A 23,985-nucleotide genomic window follows, 5' to 3' on the forward strand; every position below is an offset into this window, starting at 1 on the left:
CACAGAATTTAAGAATAGGAATATTTTGTCAGAAGTGTATACAACACTAGTCAGTTCACTGCTTGTGCATTGTCAGAGAGTCATTGCGATACAGCACAGAAGCTGACCCCTCAGCCCAGATCCTACATTAACCATTAAAGGGCAGCACGGTGGCTCAGCGGTAGAGTTGCTGCCTTACAGCAAATGCAGTGCCAGAGATCCGGGTTCGATCCAGACTGCGAGTGCTGTCTGTACGGAGTTTGTACGTTCTCCCCGTGACCTGCGTGGGTTTTCTCCGAGATCTTTGATTTCCTCCCACACTCCAAAGACGTACAGGTATGTAGGTTAGATCGCTGGTTGGCACGGACCCGGTGGGCCGAAGGACCTGTTTCTGCGCTGTATCTCAAAGCTCTATCTCTAAACTAAAATACTTCTTTTACATTAATCTTACATGAACCTCATTTTAATTGTCCCCTCGCTCTCTTCAACTCTCCCAGATTCTAATGCTCACCTGTACTCCGGCCAATTAAACTACCCACTTGCAAATTTTCAGCGTGTGGGAGGAAACTGGTGGAATCAAAGCAAATCCACGCATTCACACAGGGAGAACATGCAAACTCCACACACGCAGTATCCCAGTTCAAGATTGAAACTAGATTTCTGGCACTGAGAGGCAGCAGCTCTACTAGCTGTGACACGATGCCATCTAACATTTGTGAACAATTCTCCATGCTTATAGTCACCACTTCACAAGAAAGAAGTGGCCAGAGGAAAAGGGCGCACAGAAGATTTACAAAGTTATTGATCGGACTGGAAAATTAGAATAGATCAAATAAACTTGGGTTGTTTAATTTGCAACAGGAGGCTGAAGATACATTTAATTGAGCTGCATAAAATTATGAGGAATGCAGTAAATAGGAAGGATGCTTTTACCATCAGCTGTGATTAAAATTAGAGGGAACACAATTAGCATGATTGGAGGGGAGAAGAGGAAAGATCCTTTCACTAAATTGTTATCTGAAGATGGGGAAAAATGACAGCAATCACATCTAAACAGCACAAGAAAAGTAAGACTTTCAAGTGCTTGGAAAAAGAGCAATGCTGAAGAGATTTAACACATTAGGCAGAGTCTGTGGAGGAAGAAACTGTTTGCATTTCAGGTCAAGATCCTTTTGTCAGTTCTAATCAAAGGTCACCACCCTAAAACAATAAATCAATTGCTCTCTCCACAGATGCAGCCTAACTTGCTGAGTTTTTTTACATTAACTGACATTGCTATTTTACACAGTCCTTGGATATGTACTCAAAAGTATTGTAATCTGCAGGGCTACCGACCAATGTCTGATTAGGCCGGGCAGCATTTTAACAACATAATGGGCTGAATGGCATATTTGTGCCATTCGTTTCATGTGGCTATTGAAAGAGATATGATGAAATCTGCAAATTAAATACTGAATTATTAAAAGAAACTGCCAATGTTATTGGAGACTGGGAAGAAACCATGGGAAGAAATTACTGCAAAACATTTGAGATGGGATAAAAACAAATGACTTCCCCTTGATCAAACTGAATTTGCCAACTTAGAGATGTTACAAATCACTGTGGAATTGTCAAATTATAGTTCAGTAACACGAACCAGGAACATGTCTCTTTGATTAACAAAACCAATAGTGTCTAGGCAGCTTATCCCACATTCCACAAATCAAAAACGAAACAGGGGGAAAATCAACACTAATTTACTAGCAATTTTACAGATGTGGAATGTGATACCTCTGACAAATGCACTGGATGACTGTTATAAGACTTCAACATTTGGGCAGTTTCAAGTACACGACTGTGAAAGGATTACAGCTGCTCGCCTGAACATTTTCAATTGTTTAAGTTATTTGCTGAATTAGTCGGCCAAGCAAAAGTTCAACCATTAGTTATATTCAATTTTCTGTGTCCTGCACTATTGCTTTTAATCACATTTTCCAGCATTGCACAGCCATAGGTCAAAAATAACTTCACAAGTGCCAATAAATAATGGGTGAAGTATTGTGCATTTTACAACCTGTAAAGCCAAACTCCACCAGAATTAAAAGTACATCCTGTTATGAAATGTTAGATTTTTTCAGGTGGTGGTGGGGTGAACTAAATTTTTCAATTCATTAAGTAATTTTGTTCTGAGCATTCTTTTGTGTTCTATTTAGGTGCAGTTCTGTAAATGGTCAATTCATGATGGCTTCCCATTCACCCTCCCAGACATCAGACGCTGAAATGGGCTGTGCACCTAAACTACTACAAGTCTCTGCCCTCCCCTGTTACTTTCACGGCAACACAATGCCTCTTGGCGAGGCTACCCACGTGAGATTATGGGAGATAGGAGCCAGTTGCTCAGTGCGCAAAAGTCCAGGATTCAACAGATTTCTCCAATCATCTCTTGGTGGATGTGATGGAAGCAGTTGTCTCCCATTGGTTGCACAAATTCAATGGCCTGCAACCACCATGGAGAATTCTCTGGGGTGGAAGGGCTAGGCAGACAAACAAAGAGAAGGGAGAGCATGGGGAGAGACAGCAGCTTCCTACACATCCACCAGGAGGTGATGGGGAAACTGCAGGTCCAGGCAGTACATCAACACAGGAAGCAGGTGCTGCGTTTCCAGGAATGGTCCAAAACCAGCTCTCATTGGCAGTCTCCCTACACTGAGCAATGTGCAATTCATTAGTGGATTTGCACTAGGCCCCTGGCACAACAGAAAGAGAAAAGGATTTGAGCCAGGTTCCTGATCGCTGTTCTCTGAGTAACACATCTCTCTGTGTTATAACGACCACTTTTAGCACCAATTCCATTTGTGGCCTTGTTTCTGGGAGCTCATCCTGAGCACCAAACGTAACAGCGTACAAATTTAAACATAACATTTCAGAACCTCTCTCCAGTCATTTAGCTTTGCCTATAAGCAACCAGTAAATGTTGAATAGCATATAGACAGTGGGGAAAAAGTAGCTTTGCAATTACTTCCAGCATTGTTTTAACCAGTACACCTTAAAGAACTTAATGTAGCACAATTATCAAGCTAGTTTCAAAAGAATTGGAAAAGACACAATGTACTTTGCTGATTTTACAAGATAGTAAAACCAAGTATTATAAATATTCCTTGAGAACAGTATAATTGGCAAAAAATTGCTATGATGTTCCAAAAACTATGCCCAAATTTATAGTGTGGAGTTTTATTACAGTCACTGAGTGATAAATATTGGTGCAGTTATTACTCATGATGCAATATATGAAAGCACACTGAGGAAACATTAGCACCGCACGGAGCGAACTACCAGCTCCATCAGGACACATAATAATTATTTTAACATACAATCCTCGTGGTCTCGCTTAATTGCAGGAAGGAGGGAAAACGAAAAACTTCTCATATTGCCCCTGGTCCTAACCATCTTTGGATAACCAAGACTTCTGAGGCTAAAGAGAAAATCTACTTATTTAACTATTATCCAGGCACCGCCTCAGCCTCCCAGCACCAATGCATCTCTTACCCCGGCACCATTTCAGTGAATCCACTTTTTACCTAAAGTCAAGTTTCTTTACAAGCTTCCTGAAGAGCACAGATTAGGATGGAATAGTACAGCTGGGGCAAACATGATTTTTGATGTGCTTAGAATTGCACTCTGCATTTTATCCCCTGGCTAACGACAGGCACTTCCCAACTTACGCAAGAGTTATGTCCTGTGAGCCCTTACACAAGTCAGATTTTATTCAAGTCGGAATCACAATCCCCATCCCCTGGCGGAAATAACTCAGTCTGAAGAAGTGTCTTGACCCGAAATGTTGTCTGATCATGTTTTCCAGAGTATCTGCCTGGCCCGTTGAGTTACGTCAGCACTTTGTGTCTGTCACTGAGAGTATTAACTGTCTCAGCTGTGTCTGGGGCACTTTCTGTGGTGTGCGGCTTTCTGGGTAATCACCACCACCATTGCCAGTATGTTTCTGATATAAATTTGAGTGATTGGACACTGTTACTGAATTACAAACTGCCTTGATTGCACTCGGGACCACGTATAACATTGCTTAAGTGCAAGAAGGAACTGCAGATGCTGGTTTAAACCGAAGATAGACACAAAAAGCTGGAGTAACTCAGCGGGACAGGCAGCATCTCTGGAGAGAAGGAATGGGTGACGTTAAGGGTCGAGACCCCTCTTCAGACGTCACCCATTCCTTCTCTCCAGAGATGCTGCCTGTCCCGCTGAGTTACTCCAGTTTTTGTGTCCATCTTCATTGTTTAAGTGCAAATTTATGTAAATTGCTTATTGCTTAAATCGGGGAGTGTCTGTATTAAAATGTATTCATTCTCTATTAGGTTAACATTTAGATTGTTATTTACAAGTGTAAAAAAACCCATAACTGCTTTTTCACAAATCAAAGCCCAAAATTTGCAACGTGCATGGAAATGCAGCCTTAAGTTCAATAATTGTGCAGAAGTTTAGGACTCATTAAAAGTTTGGGCAAACATTCAAGCTCTGAAGCTGAAATTTGATGGCTGCACCTTCGCATTTTGACACTTTACTCCCAAGCCAAGGACTCGAGCATGAACTTTTGCAGTTTTCCCATTTACGCTGCCGAAATGTGCCAACTGAACATGGGCTAGAACTGGCATGAGTTCAGCTGCTCCATTTACTTCAATGAAAAGGAAAGGCGAAGCATAAACTGCTGATTAGAGGCAATTTACAGCTTCATATACGAATTAAACACATTTGAGTGTGTTTTCGCATTTCCATTGTTTGAGTTTACATGTTTTAATACTTTTCAACAGCAAATTTAACTTTCAAATAGCTCTTGAATATTTGTAAACACAGGAATTCAGAAATGTTCAAATACTTTGGCTGTATTGTAGCCTGCAACCATATCTCACCTGACTGTCCAAGCATGTCAGTAGGAACGATCGGCAAGGACCTGCCTTGGCAGTTGGGTCTGAGCCGGATTCTCTGTGGAATTTTAGAGGTGGACCATCATGAGGTAAAACTGGAGTTGGTGCTAAATTACTAGAGCCCAAGGGCACCAAGCACTTTAGGCCAAAGACAAAGAAGGCAGGTTGGGTATTTTATATCAGCTCACTTGAAGCTTAATGCAACAAATGTTAGACACATGCATGTTCCTTGCAAATGGAGACTGTTTTTAACTTTAACAATGGCACCTGAATAAACATGCTTGTGAAACAAATAGATTATACAATTGCAAATGACAAAGTCAGGATTATTTTGGATAAACAGTCACACACGCAAACAAACAATTGCAAGAACTAGTATTTAATTGCAAGCAAGCCAATGAGGTAAATCTTTAGGGAGACACAAAATGCTGGAGTAATTCAGCAGGTCAGGCAGCATCTCCGGAGAGAAGTAATGGGTGACGTTTCAGGTCGAGACCCTTCTTTACGCATATTCTCCTCATCACAACAAAATAAATTCCAATATACTATTTCAACACATGATATATTGAAGTTATGAATAGAGGCTTGCATAGCAACATTTGTTGCTGCTAGGTCCCTAAATATTCTAGCATCTGCTATTAAATTATATTTGTCTTCAGATATTTTCGGTTTTTAACTGTTTTACATGTTGAATTGCTTAACATGCAAACTGATCTGACGCAGTGTGGGATAAAGATGTTTCAAATTAGGCAAATAATATTTCACAGCTATATCAACAGCAAATTTGGCATGTTAATGAAAAATCCCATATAAGATCATGTAATCATCAAAACTTTTTTCCCCATCGATATTATGCTTGGAAAGGTGCAATATTTGTTTTCTTTTGAAAGCAATAAAATAATAATAAATTTAGCCATGTCACCTTCTCAAGCATGCCGCAGATGCCTACTAAAACACGGAAAATTTGAAAACAATCCACCATTTCCAAAACTGGTGAACAATACAACAAAGAATAAGTAACATGACGGACAGAATTTTTATTTTGAGACCACTTAGAGCTTATTTTCTCTTTGGCAGTAAAGCAACATACTTTAAGATGGCAGGTAGAATTTGATTTCAAGTCAACACATCAGTACTCATCTCGGTTTTAGAAAATACGCTGCTGAAATTCTGACAATAAACCTAAAACTAGGTCACTCTTCTGCTTGGCCATTTTTGCTTGTCATTTCCAGAAGAATGAATCAGAAGAGGACTGACCGCCATCAAGGTCACTTTTGCTTTTGCCCAAATTCAAATTTACCCTTCCGTCTCCCAAAAACAAAATCAAACCATTTCTCTCAAACTTAATTTTGGAATACTGAGGATAATTTATTAATCATCATTTTAACTTGGCACATGTTCCTCATTCAGAACAACTTAAGGGGTGTTGTATTCAACTTTGTAATACAGTTGATAATTTTGTGTGTGTCGATATTTCAGAAGGTTCAGTTCAATTACTTCATTATTCTTAATTAAAGTGCAATAAGAGACACTTTTAAAGCATCTAATAAACAGGCAAAACTATACATCTGTAACAGTGATGGAACTGAAACAGGGAAGAAATGTTTTATATCAAGAGTTACTTCTGATACATCCCAACAAATATTGCCATTGACAATGGTGGCATCTGCACTGCAATCAGACAAATTGAAGATACGTTTAGAATACTCAATGAATTGTCAGAATTTTATTGCAACTGACAGCTTTCACTAAATCTTCTCAAATTGTAAATTTCTCAAATTGATTTCAAAATTGGGAAACCAAACCAAATTACCAAACTCATCAAAATTGACTTCAACAGCTCGTGATATGCACCGCATCTGGTTGTGATAAGGCTGATTCTTTAGAGTACAAGTGCTTAAGAGGCTGCACCATATAATATCCTGTTCTGATGCTAATAGCTCATCGTTGAGCACAACAGTGAAATGTCCTGGTCCACCACAAGGTGCTGAAACTCTGGAAGCTTAATACAAACATCACAAAGTGTGCAGACATTTTGGTTTTGTTCTACAGTGGGATAGTAGACAGGACTGAATTGAAAGTGATTTATTGGGCAGGTTCTGAAGGACATTAAGAAATGCTGTTTGTAGACATAAAATGCTGGAGTAACTCAGCGGGACAGCCCGCATCTCTGGATAGAAGGAATGGGTGATGTTTTGGGTTGGGTTGGATTCTCAGTCTGAAGAAGGGTCTCGACCCGAAACGTCACCCATTCCTTCTATCCAGAGACGCTGCCTGTCCCGCTGAGTTACTCCAGCATTTTGTGTCTATCTTTGTTGTAAACCAACATTGTTAGATCAATGGCACAGCCTCTGTATTACTGCAGCATTTAATGCAGAAATTAGAAAGGCAGCACAGTGGCCTCAGCACTGGGGAATCAAAACAGTGAAAAGAGGAGCAAGCCAAGCAATATCCTCAAGCTTGCAAACCACAACTACATTAACCCAAAGGATACTCTGGCCATTAAGTTCAGGCTTTTGCGAACAAATGAAATGACCCACACAAGTGGTAGCAATAGGTCTCTGGAAGAGCCAGACAAATTACTCCCAAACTGGACCAAGTTCTAAAATTGTTGTTACTGGGGAATAGGTTCAAGGATCTGAATAGTAGAACAGAAAAAAGGCACACTGATCCATTAAGTTACAAATCAGTTTTATTGGCACGAGAGAGAACAACAACAATACTTATCTCAGCATGCGCGGGGGCCCATCTTACCGCACACCTCCCGCTCTCTCGGCCTCCGTCCGCGGCGCTGATTGCTGACACAGGCAGAAATCAGTTGTTGAATTAACCGCCGCCCCTGGCCAATAGCAGTGCTCCCAAATTCAAATTACAATCAATGGCAGTGGACTACATCCGAGCAAACCACCCCCCCCCCCCCCCCCCCCCATCCCCCCTGAAACAAAGCGCTATCAGCTGCAGACTCGGTGCATAAAGCAATACACAGCGCTACAGACGTGGCAAGCAAAGTTTTAAACCGAGCGCTGTTAGCTTGGCGCGTGGGAATTTAAACAAAGAGCCATGGGCTGCAGCGCTATGGGTTCTAAATTTAACGCTACCGGCCACAGCACTATGGGTCAGACTGGGCAAAATTCTCGTACAACATTCCACCCCTCGAACAATCTGGTGAACGTTACATCCGGCCCGCAGGCTGTAGTTACATCTGGCCCACAGGCTGCAGTAAAGTCCATGCGGTCGTGATGCCAATCCACACATACATCGCAGTAATATAATTGCCACCAAGATTGTCCCGATGATCAGTCCCCAGTGCACCACTGTTGCCCACCAGCCTTCAAACATCCCGAAAGGCCACCATCCTCCCCAGGGATTGTAAATGTGGGACTGTTCTCCGACCCGTCGAATCTTCTCTATGGCTTCCTGCATGTGGTCAGCGAGGTTGGCGATGTTCTCTTTTACCCCACTCAGGGTGAAACCAGTCACCGAGTCTGTATGACCACACATGGTACAAATTAACTTGTTTTGTTAGAGGTCTCAAACCTTAACGTCGCCATCAATACCACCAGAGATATTCTGATCGCTTGTGTCATTAAAACGTTGCTGCCAGCACTTGGTGCGTTTTGAAACGTATGGATTGCAGCCCTCCTCCGAATGTCCCATAGCTTCACTGTTTCATCGTCGCTTCCTGTACAGACCAACTGTAGTTGGATAACATGAATTCACAAAGGATGTGTGACCTTTAAGTCTCTTGATCTTTCACCCGTTTCACTGTCCCACACTGCTACAGTTTTGTCTGTTGATGCTGTAAACAGCATGTTGCCATCTGCGTTATAATGCAATTCCATCACTGCTCCACCGTGACCTTCCAATGTAGCATAATTATGGCAGTTGCCATATATATTCCAAAACAATACGAGTCGATCCAATCCTGCAGTTGCCAGTGTTGATCCATTCCAGTGAAATTTGCAACAATAAACTTCTCCCTCGTGACCTGTTAAAAGCATTAGAGGAGCTTGAAGACTCGAGGTTCTTGGTCCCACCTGCCCCACGGCCTGCTGCGGGCTCCCCTGCACTGATGGCAGCAGCTTGTTGCGGGGGTGCTTGGCCTGCACCAGCACCATCTCGTTTGCTATTTCTTTTTACCAAACATTTTCTGTTCGATTCGTCAGATCCTGCCAACTACGCCAAATGTTACAAGGTAACAGGTTCAAGGATCTGACTAGCAATTTTACGCTTCAATTTTATACACTTCTACCGTGTCTCTCCTCAACTTCTGACACTCCAGAGAAAACAATCCAAGTTTGTCCAACCTTTCCTTATAGCCAATACCCTCTAAACCAGGCAGCACTCTCATAAACCTCGACTGCACCCTTTCCAATGCCTCCATATCCTTCCTGCAATGGGATAGCAAAAACTACACACAATACTCCAAAAGTCACCTAACTCGTGTCCTGTAAAGCTGCATCATGACTTCCTGACTCTTGTAATGTCCCAAGCAATGAAGGCAGGCATACCATACACCTTTACAACTCTATCTACAGTACTTGTATAGCCACTTTCAGGTAGCTCTGGATTTGGACCACACATCCTTCTGTACATCAGTGTTGGAATTTGATTTTTTTTTAATCTTCCGGTACATTTTTGGTAAAAAACCTAGGGAATAATTCATATTTTATAAACAGAGCAATGAAGCAGATAATAGTCCACATTCTTTATTTTACAACTAATGTGGTCTAGTTCTATTTAGTGTAACTGTTAATTGAATGTATATTTATTGTTGATGCATCCAAGTCAGAATTTCAGTCTTCCGCTTCATATCCAGTGTAAGTGACAAATAAACACTTGCCTCTTGCGTTAATTAAGTTGGAAATAAGTTGGATACTGTAAAGTGTACTGGTTACAGAATGAAGTACAAAGACATTTAGTGGTCACTGGTTAATTGCAGCAAATCAATCGGTTTCAGGGAAGCAACTGCTCTTGATAATAATAAATTCCTTTATTTGTCCCACACCGGAGAAATTTACAGTGTTATAGCTGAAAAGTGGAAAGCAAGAGATCATTCATTATAAAAGTAAAGACAAGGATAAATTGTCATCAATTTACTGTGTATTCCTTAACTGTTACCGTTGACTCATCTGCTGGGAGCAGTGCTGGTTGTGCAGTATCATAGCAGCGGGAAGGAAGGACCTCCTATATCACTCCTTCACACACTTGGGGTGAAGGAGTCTGTCACCGAAGGAGCTACTCAGTGCAGTGACAGTGTCCTGCATGGGGTGGGAGTCATTGTCCAGCAGCGATGTTAACTTTGCCATCATCCTCCTCTCTCCCACCGCCTGTACTGAGTCAAGGGGGCAACCCAGGACAGAGCTGGCCTTCCTGACCAGCTTGTCAAGTCTCTTCCCCATCGCTGGTGAGATGCTGCGGCTCCAGCAGACCACTCCATAGAAAATGGCTGATGCAACCACAGTGTTGCAGAAGGTCCTTAGGAGTGCCCCCTGCACTCCAAAGGACCTGAGTCTCCTCAGCAGATAAAGTCTGCTCTGGGTCTTTTTGTATAGCACATTGATGTTTTCGGTCCAGTCAAGTTTATTAGGTAGTATAAGAAAATAACTGCAGATGCTGGTACAAATCGATTTATTCACAAAATGCTGGAGTAACTCAGCAGGTCAGGCAGCATCTCGGGAGAGAAGGAATGGGTGACGTTTCGGGTCGAGACCCTTTTTCAGACTGATGTCGGGGGTGGGACAAAGGAAGGATATAGGTGGAGACAGGAAGATAGCTCCAACTTCAGATAGCTCCTCTGTCCCTCCCTTCCCCTCCTTCTTCCCAGATCTCCCTCTAGCTTCCTGTCTCCACCTATATCCTTCCTTTGTCCCACCCCTGACATCAGTCTGAAGAAGGGTCTCGACCCGAAACGTCACCCATTCCTTCTCTCCCGAGATGCTGCCTGACCTGCTGAGTTACTCCAGCATTTTGTGAATAAATTATTGTTGAGGTAAACACCCAGGTACTTATAAGAGTCCACCCTCCCGATGTCCATTCCCTGGATGTTCACCGGTGTCGGGGGCACTTGGCTGCGCCTGCGGAAATCCACCACCATCTCCCTGGTTTTAAACAGAAACATTGGAAAAAGGCAGATGCTGCTTTGCAAAAGCCACAAAGTGCTAGAGTAATTCAGTGTGTCAGGCAGCTCCCTGGAGAACACAGACTGGTGACGCTTCAGGTCGGACCCTTATACAGCCTGAAACGTCACCTGTCCATGTTCTCCAGGGATGCTATGCTGCCTGTCCCACTGAACTACTCGAGCATTTAGTGTCTCCTTCTGGTATATTACAGAACCTGCCCTGGTTACATGCAAAATAAATAGAACTAGTTTGGTTCAAGCGATGGCACTTAATGCTTTATAGGTTAGGAGTTAAAGCCCCACTGTAGCCCTTAATGTAGATGTCTGGGTCCCCTACTGAAATACAACTACACTTTTTGCCTGCTCGGCTGGATATAAATAGTCCAACTGGCACCTTTACCAACAAAATAAATGAATTCAAAGGCCCAGATAACATACCAACCATCATCCAATCATTCATTTTTAATTTGGGGGATTTTGTGCAATTGGCTATCTCAATTCACAAGCAATCAATTGCTGAAGAAGGGTTGCGACCCGAAACGTCATCCATTACTTCTCTTCAGAGATGCTGCCTGACCTGCTGAGTTACTCCAGCATTTTGTGTCTAATAGAGGGTGGCAAATTATGTGCCTTTATTCATGAAGGCTGTAAAGAAAAACCTGGGAAGCATAGACCAGTAAGCATGTAGTAGGAAACTTACTGGAGAGGATTCGAATGGATTAGACAGACGTGCATTTGGAATGACAGGAACTGATGGGGGGGGGTCAAGTTGATTTTGTGCGTTGGTGATTGTCTCACGAATTTGAGTTCTTTGAAGTGGGAAGCAAGAAGGATGGTGACCCATGGATGTTGTTGATATGGACTTCACCAAGGCGTTTGACAAGCCTTTGATAAGGTTCCTCCACACAGTAGGCTGCTGAAAGGTGAGATTGCATAGGATACAAGGAGAGGAAACAGCATTGGTTTCATAATAGGAAGTAGAGAATGGTAGTAGAAGGTTGTTTTTCAAACTGAAGGCCTTTGACTACTGGTGTGCTTCAGCTGTAAATGCCAAGTACACTGCCCTTTGTTATCTATATCAACAATATGGATGAGAATGTACAAGGCATGAGTAGTAAGTTTGAAAATGATATCTCAAGTTGGTGGCATCATGGAGAGTGAAGATGGTCACCAGGAATTATCACAGGGATGTAGGTAAGTTGGGCAAGTGGGACGACGAATGGCTAATGGATTTCAAGGTGCTGCATTTTGAGAAGTCTAACCATTGCAGGCCTGGTGTAGTGAAAAACGGGGCCCTGGGGACTGTTTTGGAGCAGATGGTTCAAGGAATACAATAGACAATAGGTGCAGGAGTAGGCCATTCGGCCCTTCGAGCCAGCACCACCATTCAACTTGATCATGGCTGATCATTCACATTCAGTACCCTGTTCCTGCCCTCTCCCCATACCCCCTGACTTCGCTATAATTAAGAGCTCTATCTAACTCTCTATTGAAAGTATCCAGAGAATTGGCCTCCACTGCCTTCTGAGGCAGAGAATTCCACAGATTTACAACTCTGAGTGAAAAAGTTTTTCCTCGTCTCCGTTCTAAATGGCCTACCCCTTATTCTTAAACTGTGGCCCCTGGTTCTGGACTCCCCCAACATCAGGGACATGTTTCTTGCCTCTAACGTGTCCAATCCCTTAATAATCTTATAAATTTCAATACTATCCCCTCTCATCCTAAATTCCAGTGTATACAAGCCCAGTCGCTCCAGTCTTTCAACAAACGACAGTCCCGCCATTCCGGGAATCAACCTCGTGAACCTACGCTGCACTCCCTCAATAGTAAGAATTTCCTTCCTCAAATTTGGAGACCAAAACTGCACACAACACTCCAGGTGTCATCTCACTAGGGCCCTGTACAACTACAGAAGAACCTCTTTGCTCCTTTACTCAACTCCTCTTGTTATGAAGGCCAACATTCCATTAGCTTTCTTCACTGCCTGCTGTATCTGCATGCTTACTTTCTGTGATTGATGAACTAGGACACCCAGATCTCGTTGTACTTCCCCTTTTCCTAACTTGACACCATTCAGATAATAATCTGCCTTCCTGTTCTTACCACCAAACTGGATAACCTCACACTTATCCACATTAAACTGCATCTGCCATGCATCTGCCTACTCACACAACCTGTCCAAGTCACCCTGCAACCTCACAGCATCCTCCTCACACTTCACACTGCCACCCAGCTTTGTGTCATCTGCAAATTTGCTAATGTTACTTTTAATCCCTTCATCTAAGTCATTAATGTATATTGCAAATATCTGCGGTCCCAGCACCGAGCCTTGCACTACCTCACTAGTCACTGCCTGCCATTCTGAAAGGGACCCATTTATCCCCACTCTTTGTTTCCTGTTTGCCAACCAATTTTCTATCCATGTCAGTACCCTACCCCCAATACCACGTGCTCTGATTTTGCCCATTAATCTCCTATGTGGAACGTTATCAAAGGTTTTCTGAAAGTCCAGGTACACTACATCCTCTGGCTCTCCCTTGTCCATTTTCCTAGTTACATCCTCAAAAAATCCCAGAAGATTAGTCAAGCATGATTTCCCCTTCGTAAATCTGTGTTGACTCAGAACGATCCTGTTACTGCTATCCAAATGTTTCGCAATTTCTTCTTTTATAATTGACTCCAGTATCTTCCCCACCACCGATGTCAGGCTCACTGGTCTATAATTTCCTGTTTTAGACAATAGACAATAGGTGCAGGAGGAGGCCATTCGGCCCTTCGAGCCAGCACCGCCATTCAATGTGATTATGGCTGATCATTCTCAATCAGTACCCCGTTCCTGCCTTCTCCCCATACCCCCTGACTCCGCTATCCTTAAGAGCTCTATCCAGCTCTCTCTTGAAAGCATTCAGAGAATTGGCCTCCACTGCCTTCTGAGGCAGAGAATTCCACAGATTCACAACTCTCTGACTGAAAAAGGTTTTCCTGATCTCAGTTCTAAATGGCCTACCCCTTATTCTTAAACTGTGGCCCCTTGTTCTGAACTCCCCCAACATTGGGAACATGTTTCCTGCCTCTAACGTGTCGAACCCCTTAATAATCTTATACGTTTCGATAAGATCTCCTCTCATCCTTCTAAATTCCAGTGTATACAAGCCTAGTCGCTCCAGTCTTTCAACATATGTTAGTCCCGCCATTCCGGGAATTAACCTAGTAAACCTACGCTGCACGCCCTCAATAGCAAGAATTTCCTTCCACAAATTTGGAGACCAAAACTGCACACAGTACTCCAGGTGCAGTCTGACTAGGGCCCTGTACAACTGCAGAAGGACCTCTTTGCTCCTATACTCAACTCCTCTTGTTATGAAGGCCAACATTCCATTGGCTTTCTTCACTGCCTGCTGTACCTGCATGCTTCCTTTCAGTGACTGATGCACTAGGACACCCAGATCTCGTTGTACGTCCCCTGTTCCTAACTTGACACCATTCAGATAATACTCTGCCTTCCTATTCTTACCACCAAAGTGGATAACCTCACACTTATCCACATTAAACTGCATCTGCCATGCATCAGCCCACTCACACAACCTGTCCAAGTCACCCTGCAACCTCATAGCATCTTCCTCACAGTTCACATTACCACCCAGCTTTGTATCATCTGCAAATTTGCTAATGGTACTTTTAATCCCTTCATCCAAGTCATTAATGTATATTGTAAATAGCTGCGGTCCCAGCACCGAGCCTTGCGGTGCCCCACTAGTTACTGCCTGCCATTCTGAAAGGGACCCATTTATCCCCACTCTTTGCTTTCTGTCTGTCAACCAATTTTCTATCCATGTCAGTACCCTACCTCCAATACCATGTGCTCTAATTTTGCCCACTAATCTTCTATGTGGAACCTTGTCAAAGACTTTGTGAGTCAAGGTACACCACATCCTCCGGCTCCCGTCAATTTTCCTGGTTACATCCTCAAAGAATTCCAGAAGATTAGTCAAGCATTCCACTCTCCCTCCTTTCTTAAAAAGTGGGATAACACGAGCTACCCTCCAATGATTTGGAAGAGGGAATTAGAAGCAACACTAGCAAGTTTGTGGACGACACAAAGCTGGGTGGCAGTGTAAACTGTGAAGAGGATGTTAGGAGGCTGCAGGGTGACCTGGACAGGTTGAGTGAGTAGACAGATGCGTGGCAAATGCAGTATAATATAGATAAATGTGAGGTTATCCACTTTGGCGGCAGAAACAAGGAGGCAGATTATTATCTCAATGGAGTTAGGTTAGGTAAGGGGGAGGTGCAGCGAGACCAGGGTGTCCTTGTACACCAGTCACTGAAAGTTGGCGTGCAGGTACAGCAGGCAGTGAAGAAAGCTAATGGAATGTTGGCCTTCATAACAAGAGGATTTCAGCATAGGAGTAAAGAGGTTCTTCTGCAGTTGTATAGGGCACTGGTAAGACCACATCTGGAGTATTATGTACAGTTTTGGTCTCCTAATTTGAGGAAGGATATCCTTGTAATTGAGGCAGTTTAGCATAGGTTCACGAGATTGATCCCTAGGATGGCGGGACTGACATATGAGGAAAGATTGAAAAGACTAGGATTGTATTCACTGGAGTTTAGAAGGATGAGAGAGGATCTTATAGAAACATAAAATTATAAAAGGAATGGACAAGCTAGATGCAGGAAAAATGTTCCCAATGTTGGGCGAGTCCAGAACCAGGGGTCATAGTCTTAGAATAAAGGGGAGGCCATTTAAAACTAAGGTGAGAAGAAACCTTTTCACCCAGAGTTGTGAATTTGTGGAATTCTCTGCCACAGAGGGCAGTGGAAGCCAAATCACTGGATGGATTTAAGAGAGAGTTAGATAGAGCTCCAGGGCCTAGTGGAATCAAGGGATATGGGGAGAAGGGAGGCATAGATTATTGATTGGGGACGATCAGCCATGATCACAATGAATGGCGGTGCTGGCTCGAAGGGCCGAATGGCCTCCTCCTGCACCTATTTTCTATGTTTCTAATCCACAGGAACTGATCCTGAATCTATAGAACATTTGAAAATGATCACCAATGCATCCACGATTTCTAGAGCCACTTCCTTAAGTTCCCTGGGATGCAGACCATCAGGCCCCAGGGATTTATCAACCTTCTGTCCCATCAGTCTACCGAACACCATTTCCCGCCTAATGTGAATTTCCTCCAGTTCCTTCGTCACCCTAGGATCTCTGGCCACTAGAACATCTGGGAGATTGTTTGTGTCTTCCTTAGTGAAGACAGATCCAAAGTACCTGTTCAACTCATTTGCCATTTCCTTGTTCCCCATAATAAATTCACCTGCTTCTGTCTTCAAGGTACCCACATTTGTCTTAACTATTTTTTTCCTCTTCACGTACCTAAAGACACTTTTACTATCCTCCTTTATATGCTTGGCTAGCTTACCTTCGTACCTCATCTTTTCTCCCCGTATTGCCTTTTTAGTTATCTTCTGATGCTCTTTAAAAGAGTCCCAATCCTCTGGCTTCCCGCTCATTTTTGCTAATGCTATACTTCTCTTTTATTTTTATACTGTCCTTGACTTCCCTTGTCAGCCACAATCGCCTCTTACTCCCCTTACCTGGGACAGCAGGGAAAGCTATCAGTTTGGAGTTACATTCAAATGATGACATCTCCCCCAATATAATACACCTCCGAAGCCATCCACAACCTGTGGCCCTCTTCGTAGCAGGATAGCTTTTTCTGTCGTCCTGGATGATCATAATTGGAACAAATCTTCTAACTCAGCAGCAAGTGTTTCCAATGGATTAGGGTTGAGACAGGGACACTGGGAAAACGAATTTAAGGTGGCACCCATTATCTGAACATTTATTTTATTTTTTTAAGGTGGATGATGCCCAACCTTCAGAAGGGGCAATCCCTCATTGAAAATTGAACATAGTTGTTGTGTACTTGACAATTTCAAAGTTGTGTGTTCACAAAAAGTTGTTGAGTGGAAAGTACGATTACTGCTTTTGAATACATTTATGAATTCCAGTATGGATTGCAAAAGCAGCTTACCAGACTGAATAGCAAAGAGAAGCATTACTTTTTGCCCAAGAGGAAGCTGCTTTCATCGTGACTTGAAGCTGAACCACTCTATGCAAGAGGTCAGTCTAAATGTTTCTGGGATGTTTTATGATGTTCTTCTTAAGTCCACATGCAAAGGGAAAGGAGACTGGATATAAAAATCAGCTAGTTCACTTACTTTAAAGTGTAGAATTTACTTAAGATCATATCAGACAGAATGCAGTCTCCTGCTAGAAGTCAGGTCATGATAATTTTTAAATGGAGAGTCTGCTGTCTATTGATATTATTTATACCCATATTAGATTCAAAGATATACATAAAGTGGCTGCTTCACTGAAATAAATTTAAAACTATGGAATCAGGCTGTGCTCCTGGACACAAGGAGGAAGATTTTAAAAGGTTTCAAGCATTGACGGCTAATTTTGAATAAAGCCTTTTCGTCTCAACATTATAAGCAATCTTCGCCAGTAGCCACCAGTGTAGAAAGAAAGAAATTTACTATTTATAGTACAAATATTAATCAAATTTTAAACTATTTTGAACCAAGAGAAATTAGTTGTCAAGTGCTTGGGGATGATTTGAGAACATGAAATTCACGAAAAAAAGTGAGAATATCATTTTGCACCTTTTGACAAAATATTAAACCGATTACTTTTCGAACAGGTTGATCAGTTCTTCCATCCCATAGCAATTCTTGGAATGATGTAACAGAGCAGAGAGAGAATCCGCTTAACATATTTGAAAGTTAGCTCCTTGGACAATACAAAAATCTTTTCATACTGCATTGTGACACAAACCTAGATTAGGCGTACAAGTATCTGAAGTGGTACATGTCCCACAAACTTCCTACTCCAACAGGAATGCTGCCACCAAATCTAGGTCGATATCTCCATGATATTGTGGCTGCCAAATTAATTACTTTTGTGGCAGCACATTGGCGCAGCGACAAGAGCTGCTGCCTTAAAGTGCCAGAGACCCGGATTTGATCCTGACTACAGGTTCTGTTAGTACAAAGTTTGTACATTCTCCCTGTGAATGTGGGTTTTCTCTAGGTGCTCTGGGTTCCTTCCACATTGAAAAGACATGTAGGTTTGTAGGTTAATTGGCTTCTGCAAATCACCCCTGGTGTACAGAATGCAAAACAGGGATAACATAGAACTAGTGTACGGGTGATCGTTGGGCGACGCAGACTCAGTGGGCCACAGAGCCTGTTTTCCTGCTGCATCGTCAAACTAAACCTCTCTAGACAGAAACAACCAATGTCACTGCGAAACTGTTGCGCACAGTCCCAATCAGACATCCTTAAACCATCCCACGGTTAACGGGCACCTTTTGACTGACAACTGAGGCACAGGAATAAAGCGAAACATACATGCTGCTGACTGGCACATTCCAAAGTGCAGGAGAGCACGAGTTCTCTGAATGACCACAGTGTAGGATCCTTCTATTGTTGGACCCAGGTGGCAAAGCAATGTAATAGCCTCCCAAACATTTCATCTATGCAACTTGGTGCTTTTGATATACTGCAAGGGAACACATTGAATTATATGTAATAATGAATGGATATAATAAAGTGCAAAAGCAAAAGTACATTTCTGGAAAAAATAAAACATTAAAAGATTCTGTGAAAAAATCCCAGCCAGCACGAGTTTTAGGCTACAGAAATCCCATCTACCCAGAACTGCCTGTCCTCCATCTCATAGATTGGAACAAGCTGAAGAGTCTGGGCCACACATTAACTCTGGGTGAGTTGCCAAAAGCCATCTCTTCCTTTAAGATGAATAAGTCGGAGAAGTGATAGTTTGTCAGCTGCATTGTCCATGATCAATCGGACTAGATCAGCCCAGACCTGCTGGAAGTGTTCAGCTCCCTGCTTCCAGTGGGCATCCTGTCAAAATCTATAAGGAAGCTCACTGTCATCACAAGGGGGAACCGATCAGATGCATGTCATCCCAGCAGGGTGGTTGCCAATAGCCTGGAGGCCCTTCGCAATACGACCAACGTGTGCAATGTGGGGTGAGGAGAGGAAGGCGTGAGTTAGCGAGATGCAGAATACCACATCCATGCCTGATGGGTGTGCAACACCAGGCTAAAGCAGGCCTATAAATATATTTGGAATCTATTTGTAAAGAACATTTTTTTGCAAAGAAAAAGTCTTCACAAATAGTCTGCACTGACCATATGCTTGCTACGCTTGGAAAGCTGATTTGAGTAAAAGAAAGTAAATTAATTCTATCAACTTCTGGCTTTTCAAAACATCTTTCACTGTGATTGTTAGCAGTGATTAGAGCTCCAAATTCCCATAGGATAATTGGCACCATGCTAGGAAAAATCTGTTGCTTAGTAACATTCAATTATGCAAGTTTCATTAAAACAGCGTTAAAATCTAATCAGCTTAATTCTACTTCCTCACAGAAGCATTAGATTCTTGTACAATATTGTTATTTCTATTCAAAACTGCTTCTGAAAGGTTCATATGTAATGAAAACTTGCATCCTTGCTGAATGACTAAACAGTTTTTAATTCTCATGTAACAATCACTAGATAGATTGATTTGTCATTTTGCTTTTGATAAGGACTTTTTATTATTGCAAAGTTTGGTATACTGCATTGGAAACAGGCCCTTCGGCCCACCAAGTACACACTGACCATCAATCACCCATTCACACCTATTCTATGTTATCCCACTTCTCAACCATTCCCTAGACACCAGGGGCAATTTACCTACAATTGGGTTTTGAATTAACAGTTGGTTGGATAAAGGCCAGAGATGAAAAGACAAAAAAAGTGTGATAACAATAGAAGATAGGCGAATTGTGAAGCCAGAGAAAGGAATACAGGTGGGATGGGGTGGGGAGTGATGGGTGAAAATCCAGGTGGGACACAGGGGAGGGGAGTGATTGCTTGTAGGCTAGTTACAAAGGTCAGAATTTAGGAAACAATATGATAAACTTAGAAACTGAATTATCGGAAATGTAACTGGGTAGTTTACAATTCAAGAAACAAGGAACTGCAGATGGTGGTTTTCCAAAATAAAGACAAATTTGTTGGAGTAACACAGTGGGTTAAGCAGCATCTCTTTAGAACATAGATAGGTGACTTTGCGGGTTGTTTCTGAAGAAGGGTCAAGAACTAAAAAAAAAAATCACATATCCATGTTCTCCAGAGATGTGTTTTTATTGGTTTACAAGTGAAATGATTGTGAATTGAGACAAAATCCTCTTGCTCTCTTTAGAGGAGATTGTTTAAACAACTGAGCTCATCAGCTTCACATTTTATGCTGATGACAGTGGTCGGGGGATGGAAACCAAAAACACTAGGACACGATTCAGGAAATTAACGTAGTCATTTGACCCACTATTCAACCTGATGGCCGGCATTTGTATAACATTACGGTCAACCTTACTGATCACCGAACTGGCTAACGATCCGCAAAGTCCATGTGAACCCGTCACTAATTTTTTGCAACAAACCAGAAACTTGGCATCTGATTTGATTTCAGCTGCACGTAATTATACTGATATGCAGCTGGTTTGTCATTACCCAAGGTTTTGTTTAGAATACGTATTGGAGGTTGCAAAATTTATTACATGGAAATGTTTACTTTGCGCGTAGCCCATTGCACGTACACATTATATTGAATGGATGCAAATGATGCAGATAATTTACACAGGAAGGAGTAAATTAGTCATGTCTAAATAGCGTGAACACCTGGATCTCTTGTAAAGATTAATTTGCAAGTGAAATCAGTGGGCAAAATTGATGTTAATATCATATAAATTTTTTATTTCAATGAAATGGTTAAGAACTAAATTGGTGATAACACACATCGTGCCGTGTATGCCCGACCTTTCAACTATTTGCAGTGAAACATTACCCACTGTAATTAATGTTTATTGACCAGTCACATGCCCAGGAAAGTGAAAGGTATCCACCCCCCCCCCCCCCCCCCCCCAACTCTGTCATATGTGGGACCAAATTAACAGCTACTAATCTTATTTTGTATCGGTTTAAAGGTCTACTCAAAATAAATAATTAAGCACTTTTAAATGAGATTTTTTTTTTTTTAAATGACAGCAGGGGAATCTTTGCAACTTTTGATTACCAAGAATAACCCAATCTGGAGTCAAACACTAGACAAAGGACCTTCAGCCCACTACATCCATGCTGACAATTTAGTCCAACCCCACTTTCAGGTGTGCCAGCATTGTTTGCTTGCCTGTACCTCGAACATCAGCAAGGTTTGGTAGCTGGCCCACTTCAAAGCGATTCAAACTCGTTTTAGGGTGCACTCGAATTTCTTGGTTAGAAATTAATTCATAAACTCAAAACAAGTTTGTTTTTCCTGACTGACAAGTTTATTCATTGACACAGTCCTATTAAAATTCACCTGTACCAATAAAACATCTCGTTCTCACATTGTGATGACGAGCTTTTTACACATAGAATTGAATAAAGCAATAGGTGAGAAGAATAGCTGGCCCATAGATATGCAGGGAGATGGACCGCGTGCAGGCAGATGAGATTAGTTTATCCCGGCACCATGCTCAGCACCGACATATCGGGCCGATTGGCCTGTTCCTGTGCGGCGCTGCTCTATGATCTATATTCTTTTAAAATAAGACAAAATCGTCAATTAAATCCATTTTGCAATAAATCAAATTATTAATCAATATAATAATGAAGCTTGAAAGTCAAAGCGCAATTCAATTTGAAAGCAATGAGCCAAATCTCCTTCTCCATCCACACAAGTACAAAAGGTTTTTGGTCACTTGTCAAATAGGCAAACAGGTACCCTTTCACCCTGCCCAAAATGCTGCCCATCTCTGTTCTAGGTGACCATTTCCCCCCCTTTTATCAGTATTGAGACATATCAGGGCATGTGTTCAGTATTCACAGCAGTGATTAAACATAATCTGAAAGTGTCTGGTGCTCCTGCATTAACTTTGAGGTTGTGGGGCTCTTGTCAAATAGGCACCTTTTTTTGGGGTGGAGTTTGTAGGTTTTACTTCGCCCCTCCAACCACCAAACCTACCCATTGGTTGGAAGCTACGCTCCTCACTTCCCTCTGGCTGCACCCCACAGCCCCTCCCCCCAAAAAAACTTGATTAGACTTGCCATCTTCATTTTCCTATCTTTACTATAAAAACCCATAATATTTGAGGAAATATGCTATTTACTCTATCTAGATCGCTTTTTGTTTTTTTACACACCCACTACACTCAATATTAAAGAGTCACAGTGCAGAAACAGGCTTTTAGTCCATTGCATCTGCGATATCTTTCAACCAGCTATCTACACTATTATTTACTTCATGCATCCCCCTTCCCTTTTACAACCCCATCCCAATCTCCCTGCCACTCACCTGCACACGACAGGCAGTTGCAGTAGCCAATAAACATGCAAATCTGCACATCTTTGGGATGTGGAAGAAAACCGGAGCAAACGTACATGGTCACATAGTTTAGTTTACACGGTTTATATGGTCACATGGAGAACATGAAATCACCACACAGATAATATCCAAAAGTCAGAACTTAACTTGGGTCAGAGGCTGCGAACTACCTGTCCACTGGCACACCATTGTCTCCCCTCAGCTGCGCACAAATGCTCAAGCTGTGGTTCAATTAGTATTATTAACCCTTCCTGTTCACATATCTCACATACCCAAGTGTATTTTGCATGCCTTTTACCCCACTTATCAACTTTGAAAGCTGTGAATTCACACCACAATGTCCTTTTTGATCTTCCACAACACTTGCTATCCTCCCATTTATTTCATTATTTTTTAACCTCTCTGTACACATTGCCTCACTTTAATTAAGATTAGATTTCATGTCAGTTTTCTGTCCAACTGATCAGTCTTCATGCATTCATGCAGCTTTCCTCTTCTCTACAAACTACAGACAATATTTGCGTCATCTGCAAAATTCTCTCTCTGCCATTATATTTAAGTAACAAATACAAATAAACAAAAGCACAGGGAAGGTGAGTACTGAGCTTTGTGGAACCCCTAATGGCATCAGCCTTCCAGCTACAAGAAACACACAAACACGACTTTATTCTTCATGCCACGGGTCAACTCTGGATCTAATTTACTCTCTCTCATGAGCATTGCTTCTTTGGACCAGCTTCCCATGTGGGATCAATCAAGCTAAAATCCATGCAGGTCACAGCAAGCCCACTGTCCTCACCAAGTTTGAAGAGGTAACAGGAGAGCCGATTAAGTTTATCGCTTGGTATCTGGTCTTGTAAAAATGCTGACCATCTCAGTAATCTGCTCCTTTCCAAATAAAGATTCACATAGAATACAGCTCAATAATGTTCCCAACACCGGTTAAATTTGCGGGGTTACAATTACTCAATTTATCACCACTTCCCTTTTAATAAACTAAAGTATAACATTATGTTCCAATCTATTGGCATCACTACTATAGCCAGAAGTGATTGGGAAATTGTAGCCAGCTTATAGCTTGTTCTGTTGAGCAACCTTGGACACACTGTTTCTGAGCCAGTTTATCCACCTTTAATATCCATAATACTTCCTCTTTCATCACATTTATCTCATCCATTATTTTACACTAGTTTACCTCAACCATGAGATTGGCCTCATGCTCATCTTTCAAAGATAGTTCCAATATATTCATTAATTTCATGACATTCTCCATTTACACACATAGGTTATCATTTTGATCTGCAATTGGCCCCTTTCCTATCATCTAACTCTGATATTCAAAACATCTTACGATTTGGCTTGCCAACATTGTTTCATAATTCAAATAGTAAACCTGTAACTAATAGAGTTTAGTCTAGTTTAGAGTTTAGAGATACAGTGTGGAAACAGGCCCTTCGGGGGGGGGGGGGGGGGGGGACAGGGGAAGAGGAGTGGAGAGGGGAGCTGTGGGCGACAAAGAAGCAA

General features: G+C 42.1%; 1 protein-coding gene and 1 pseudogene across 1 annotated transcript in view; both read right to left on the reverse strand.

Moving 5' to 3' along the window:
• The window catches only part of mllt3 (MLLT3 super elongation complex subunit), a 126,057-nt gene that overhangs the window by 80,846 nt on the left and 21,226 nt on the right, over positions 1 to 23,985 (reverse strand). The window lies entirely within an intron of this gene.
• Positions 4,479 to 9,010, reverse strand: LOC144611265 (U5 small nuclear ribonucleoprotein 40 kDa protein pseudogene; annotated as a pseudogene).

This window comes from Rhinoraja longicauda, chromosome 3 (genome assembly GCF_053455715.1).
Source record: "Rhinoraja longicauda isolate Sanriku21f chromosome 3, sRhiLon1.1, whole genome shotgun sequence".
NCBI lineage: Eukaryota > Metazoa > Chordata > Chondrichthyes > Rajiformes > Arhynchobatidae > Rhinoraja > Rhinoraja longicauda.